Genomic DNA, 6,620 nt, shown 5'->3' with positions numbered 1-6,620 from the left:
TGATGAAAGCCGTTTCCATGTTTGCACTGATGTTTGCACAGATGTGGGAACAGCACTGGATAGTTTTAGCTACTGTAAACGGCAGTTCAAACATAGATACGAGTCAGTCTACCTACTGTACTTAATACCAGTTAGTATTAAGCCGGTTTTCACTCAGGGGGAATGGAATAGGGTGTTACTGTTGAGCAGACCTGTTTGTGAGAAATCAGATCTATGTTAAAGCATTTGACAGGACTTGCACCCTGCTCTGAAAGTCATCAGCTGACTTTGGCCAGTTCTTGCTGGACTGACACATCCTGACACTGTTTGCACAAGGACTGGCCATGGATGATTGATTACCCCTTATCTACCCTGGCAAATCAGAGTCTTAACTGAGCATGGTTTGGTTACAGACCCTTTTCTCTGTCCATGAAAGGCTTGGCCAGTGCTCTGGGTTCTCCCTCGCAATGAATGGCTGCATTCTGGGCCAGACCATGCTGTGGGCGTGCCTTTGTTTCCCTGACTGATGGGTTTGGGTTGTTGAACAGCTTCCAGGAGATCGTTACTGACTTGATCTGACAGTGTTGGTGACTGCCAGGGCCCAGTAGCCTCAGCTGCCAGCAGAGACAGCTGCAAAGAGCGGGAGGCATCTCTCAAATACACTGACCCCTGCTCGTATAACTGACCTACCACAGCAACTTTGGTTACATGGCTGAAATTATTTAGCGCAGCAGATGTGCCCCTGAGCAAGGCATTTAATAATCCTTAATTACTGAAACTCTGTGGTCACGTTGTTTCACAACAGCGCACTTCAACATTTTCCTCTGATGCATTTCAATGTGCCTTTTGATTGCAAAATAGTGTAACTTATTTGCAAGTCTTTGGAGCAACCATTTATTGACCACACCAATATGACTTTGAATACCTTCAGTATTGTACTGGCTGACTGTTCAATGGGCTGCACATACTACTAGGTTGGATCGCTTTTCCTTTCAAAACTGCCTTAATCAATTTCTCATGGCACACATTCAACAAGGTGCTGCAAACATTCCTCAGAGATTTTGCTCCATATTAATGACATAGCGTCGTGCAGTTGCTGCAGATATGTCAGCTGCGCATCCATGACGCCAGTTCCATGATGATGTGAGCTCTGTCAGACGGCACATTATCCTGCTGGAAACTGTCACAAGGTGATTGCTAAACTGTGGTCAGAAAGGGATGTACAGTGGCCCCTAGAGACAAAGCACGTACAAACTCCAAAACACAACGGAAGTGCTCCAGGACACTAGGAGCAGTCTTCAGCTTTTTTTTTTCTTTACCTAGTGGCTACACAAACCAGGAAGTACCAATGACCGGATCTGGTGTGTGGTATAACAGGTAAATGAACATTTTTTTAAATTATGTGAATATATGTGAGTGTGGTTGTTTTTGCAGGTGTTTTCCGCTAGTATCCAACTCCATGTGTTTGTGGAAACCATCCGTCCTGGAGTACTTCCGTTGTGTTTTGGAGTTTGCATGTGTTTTGCAGTTTATACGTGCTTCGGAGTTCGTACGTGCTTTATCTCTAGGGGCCACCGTAGGGATGGACGTGTTCAGCAAAAATACACAGGAAGGCTAAGCAATGCTTAGTTTGAACTAAAAGATTAAAAGTGTGCATAAAACATATCCACTACACCATTATCAGCCGGCATTGTTCATACATCAAATTCTAACCCTACAATCTGTTTGTTGCAACGGGAAGCAATTAGTGTGGTGTTCTGCTCTTGCAGCCCATGCTCTTCTGCATCCTGGTTGTAGCAATTCCTATTTAAGTTACTGTTGCCTTCCTATCAGCCCCATGCAGTCTAGTGATTCTCCTCTAAACTCTTTCATCGGCAATGCATTTTGTCCCAGAGAACTGGACATTTTCTTTTTTCACACTATTCTCTGTAAACCAGAGATTGACAGCTCATTTTTCCCAAGGGGCCATATTAGGAAACTACAGATGTTCTGGAGGGTTCTGCTCAATAATCATTATAAACTGGTACTGGTAAGAGTATGTGTTACAATTAACCAGTTAATAATAATAATTTCCTCTGGGATTAAGAAAGTATTCTGATTCCGATTAAACTGTGAAATGGGCCTGGTAGAAACACCAGCATTTCATCACTATTTAATCAACACTCCCAAAAACAAATGTGAACAAATTGTGCATGTCTTTTGCAAAACGTCAAATACTTTTAACTCTGTATTTGACGTGAACATACGCATTAAAATCAGGTTCAGGATGTCTGAGGTGGAAAAGTGAAATACGATGGACAAGTGATCCTCACTGAGAGAGGATCTGCATCTGGACTTATGTGGAAGTTCCTCCTTTTTGAAAGAAGAACAAAAATCCAGCAGGGCTTGAAGTGCTCTGCCAGTAGTGCAACAAACTGTCTGTGATTCATTGCTCTTAAGGTGTTCGCTATAACATCAACAACATGGTTAATTTTTAGCACTGACTTACACAACACCTCCTGGTGGATAACACAGTACATAAATGCCGATTTCCCAATGCCGGGTTCTTTTCAGTCATTTTATCTTTCATCTGCTTCAAAAGTAAATCATTTCCCTTGTCAGTATTTGAACAACCATTAGTTGTAACACCTGCCAGTTTGCTGCATTTTCAGTCGAAATCTATCAAGGCACACAGTTACCTGTGTTGTGAACATCACAGCTTTCATCCAGAGCCAAGGAGAAAATGTCAGAACTGTCCACTTTGCTTTTCAGCTCCAGATTTGTCTTGTTACACTTTGAATGGAGAGGGGTACGTTCTCAAATGTTTTTGTTTTTTTCATATTTCTGCATATTAGTGGATAACCTCATCATCAAAGAAAGCCTTACTGTGTTTGCAGTTTTGTGGGAAATCACAAACCTGCCATTGACTGCTCCATATCTGAAAGTGTAACACTTTTCCTGCATGCTTCATCTCATAATTGTGATTAAAACTATAATACTTAACAAAGCACTCTGCCATAAACCAAGCACATGGCCTTACCACTGACTAAACCTCACATCTCATGAACTTAGTTCATTTACATTTACAGTGAAGCTACAATTTGCTTGCACAGACACATGTACATTTTCCAAAAAAGCAACAAAGCTGTATTATGATCTCTCACAAAATTGCACGTTCTTGATAGTGTCTACATGCCTAAATTCATTGTGTTTGCAATAATAGGTAGTTGAACAGGTATACCTAATGTATGGGCTTTGTTAGCATCCCACTATATTGTGCAATAGATCTACTGCCATAAATAGGGTCAGCAGGCACATTTCTTTACCTGCTGGTGGTCCAAAAGGTGTGTTAGCATTCCACGGGTAAGCAGAAGGCAACCCAAGTTATGTGGTACACCTCAAGTGGCCATCTACCCGAACAATTGTCCTTAATTTCTGTTCAGCAAGATATCACCATAAGGCCATAACTGTCCACTAAGCTTGCTAGTATTTGAAGCAGGCCACGTACAAGCACATGATAATGGCCAGATGTTAATTTGATGGGCTTGGGAAACTGGAGGATAGACTATAAACGGCTAATGTTACCCATTTTATAGCAAAGTATAGCTTAACAATGAAAAGACTACGTTAGTGCTGTTGTTTAGCGAAGAGATAATTCAGACAGCGAGGGGATGAACAAACAGGCTGCTGCTGCACTTTTTAATTGCTTCCTTTGCCTTACCTTTTTTTTTTTTTTTTTTTAAATTTGTTACCTCACAATTGGGCTTTGTTCAGAGTTTATCTATGGAAAACAAAAGCTGAACCTTTTAAAGCCAGGTCAACAAGAGAGTGTCAAAGTCTGTTCTCTCTCTGATGAAGGTCACTGACAAAGCTCAGAGACACTTTGTTTTCACAAGAAAAGCTGCATTCACTCCCACTGCAGTATCTCGTCACTTCCCTTTCACAAGGTTATCCGGTCGGCACCTCTGGATAAACACGATTTAAAAAATGCATAGCTGCTGTTTTGTTTGTGCTCTGACTGTAATTAATGGTGCGCTGGCCTCATTTGGGAAGAAAATCTAAATAAGCAAACTCGAGAAGAAATTTAAGCTAAACATGTCACGCTCGGTGAACTGCGTAAGGTTTTCTGTTTCTTTCTGTGGCTCTTTGCTAAATATACAGCGTGGGCTGACGACATCCTCTCGATGCAGGGAAAGGGATGAGAAAAGCTCTGCTATTCCATACACTTGATTCTGGAAGTGAAGAGAGACAAAAACCAGGCTGGGCCCGCTGCACTGACCTCAGCTGAACTCCCCACATCACAGGAACTGATTCCGGTGCTTCCCTGAAAGAAAAATCCCTGAATGGTAACCAGCCTCACCGCATTTTACATTTGTACAGCTGTATGTTTAATGAGGTGGCGGTGCAGGTTAAGATTCAGGTTAAGTGCAGAATGCACACACCAGCGGGCAGCGGGGGCTCTCTCGAGACCTGAACCAATGACCCGCTCTTCAGCGGCCGCTTTATCCTCCCGCTAATTGATACAGAGATGCCACCGCAGCTTCATATCTCAGAGGCTGTGATTTTAACACAGAGGAATGCTGTTTTGTGGCGGGGGTTTTGTATGCATATATAAAATTGAACACCTGCTGTTTTAAAAGAACAAAGTGCAGAAGAAATCAAACCGAAGGAGGAAAATGCAGAGTGGCAGGGATCTGTGGTTCTGTTGATGTTTTGTCTTTTACAAACTTTGCGTGGCTGCGACAGAAAGCAGGCACACGTCAAAGAGAGCCAGCATCCCTGCTGCGGCACCATGTGAACCCCCCCCCCAAACCACATCTGTTTTATAGTGATGTTTCCATCACCTCTCTCACCTGCATTATGAATCATGAATGGAATTAGCAAGTGTTAGCATGCTAACACATCAAAGGAAGCTATTGAATATTGAAGATATTCTACTTGACTAATATGTTAACCGCTTCAAAAACAGTAGTATGAGGTGACTGGTTTAAAAATGTATTGCATATTAATGTTAATTTCCTTGTGAGTCTGTACACAAGCTAATTAGCCCATTAGCATTTAGCTCAAAGCACCACTGTGCCTATCTCTCAGAGGTGCTCACAGTGTCAAACATAAGGCCTGAGGGCCAGAATTAGCCTGCCATAGCTCCACCCACTAATGGATATCCGGTTGTTCAGTGATGACGCGACGAATCCTACTTCCGGGTCTAAAGTAGTCTGCGTTTAATATGGCTTTTGTGTTGTTAACATGTTTAATGTTATGTATTTTCTTCTATTTGATCTCAAAAAGCTCCTAAAACAGTCAGTGATCCCTGTTGACCTCCCTCGGCTTTTATTACCACTAATCATTTATTTAAGCTCAGTTTTTAAAACCTTAGGATGTAACTACAGCCCAGCCCATGCAACAGTATATGAATGACTAACCTCGTATTGTGGATGGATTATCTCAGTTGTTCTCCTGGCTGAAGTTTGGTCCTTTTACAGCATCCTGCCATGCGATTACATTTGTTCCTGACCACCGAGAACACTCACGTTAACTTTTATCGAGTGGAAAAAAAGTTAGCTTGTTTATATTATGCTAACATAGCTGTGTCGCTAGCGGTCACGTAGCACATCATTATATACCAGCTAGCCCAACTTCAGTAACCCTACAAGCGTCACTGCTGTTTAGTTTTCTGTCTTCATTTATGCTGGAAGTGATAACAGAGCTGTACGTTTTAATTTGTTTCCAAAACCCCGCAGTCAGGACATGCTATATTGTATTTAGATAGAAGCTAGCGAGCTAACTCCCTGCTAACTTCTAACTCCGTTAAATGTCATAAATTCCGTTTTCAACTCTCAGTAATGCCACAGTGATCGTTTGATATATGGACCTGCAGCGGAGTTTAGGCCCAGACACGGCTAGTGACGTCAGACTGAACAACCGGATTCCTACCCAATGGCCATTCATATTACACCAAAGTAAACAAGTAACAAATAAACAACTGAATGGCAAAAAGTTACAGGTTTTTTTTGTTTTTTTTTTTACAATGTATTATAGAAATCTATGATTTTTACAGTGGGTTCACAGTAAAAAAAAAATCTTTCATAATAACATTATAGTTATTATAAAACTACACTTCTTTGTGTCATATTAAAAATATCAGAGGGATTAAATGTGTAGTTAAACTTCTTTCCAGTGACAGAAAATGGAGACTGCTCTGGCCCACTGAGGCTCAAGATGGGTTGTATGTGGCTCACAATGTAAAAAAAACTTTGACATCTCTGCTGTAAAATGTTTATATTCTTTTCCCTGTATTATTGAACTGTATCACTAGAAAAATGACCCGATAAGCAGGGTTTCTGCATTAAACAGCTCCATGAAGATCATTCAACTTCATACTATACTTTCAGATTTTTTTTCCAGTAACCAGACATTTCCAGTTTAGACAAGTAAAGAACACATGAGATGAGGCTCAAACTTTATTAGAGCAGGCCGCTGCTATAAAACATATTCACTAGGGCCCGATATCAAACATGGTGGTAGTCTGTGTGTTTAAAGCTCAAGCACGCCAACCAAATGTAAATCCGCCCTGCCCTCGCTCTCACTACCACCTCCCTATTTCCCACTGCTGCACCGAGCACCTGTCTCGCTAAAATCACAACAGCGCACGAGAGCCCCTC

Source organism: Aulonocara sp. 'chitande type north' Nkhata Bay, linkage group LG19 (genome assembly GCF_057382095.1).
Source record: "Aulonocara sp. 'chitande type north' Nkhata Bay isolate Kocher_YH1m ecotype deep benthic linkage group LG19, A_spYH_male_GT1.1, whole genome shotgun sequence".
Classification (NCBI taxonomy): Eukaryota; Metazoa; Chordata; class Actinopteri; order Cichliformes; family Cichlidae; genus Aulonocara; species Aulonocara sp. 'chitande type north' Nkhata Bay.
Note: the sequence above shows the minus strand (reverse complement) of the source record.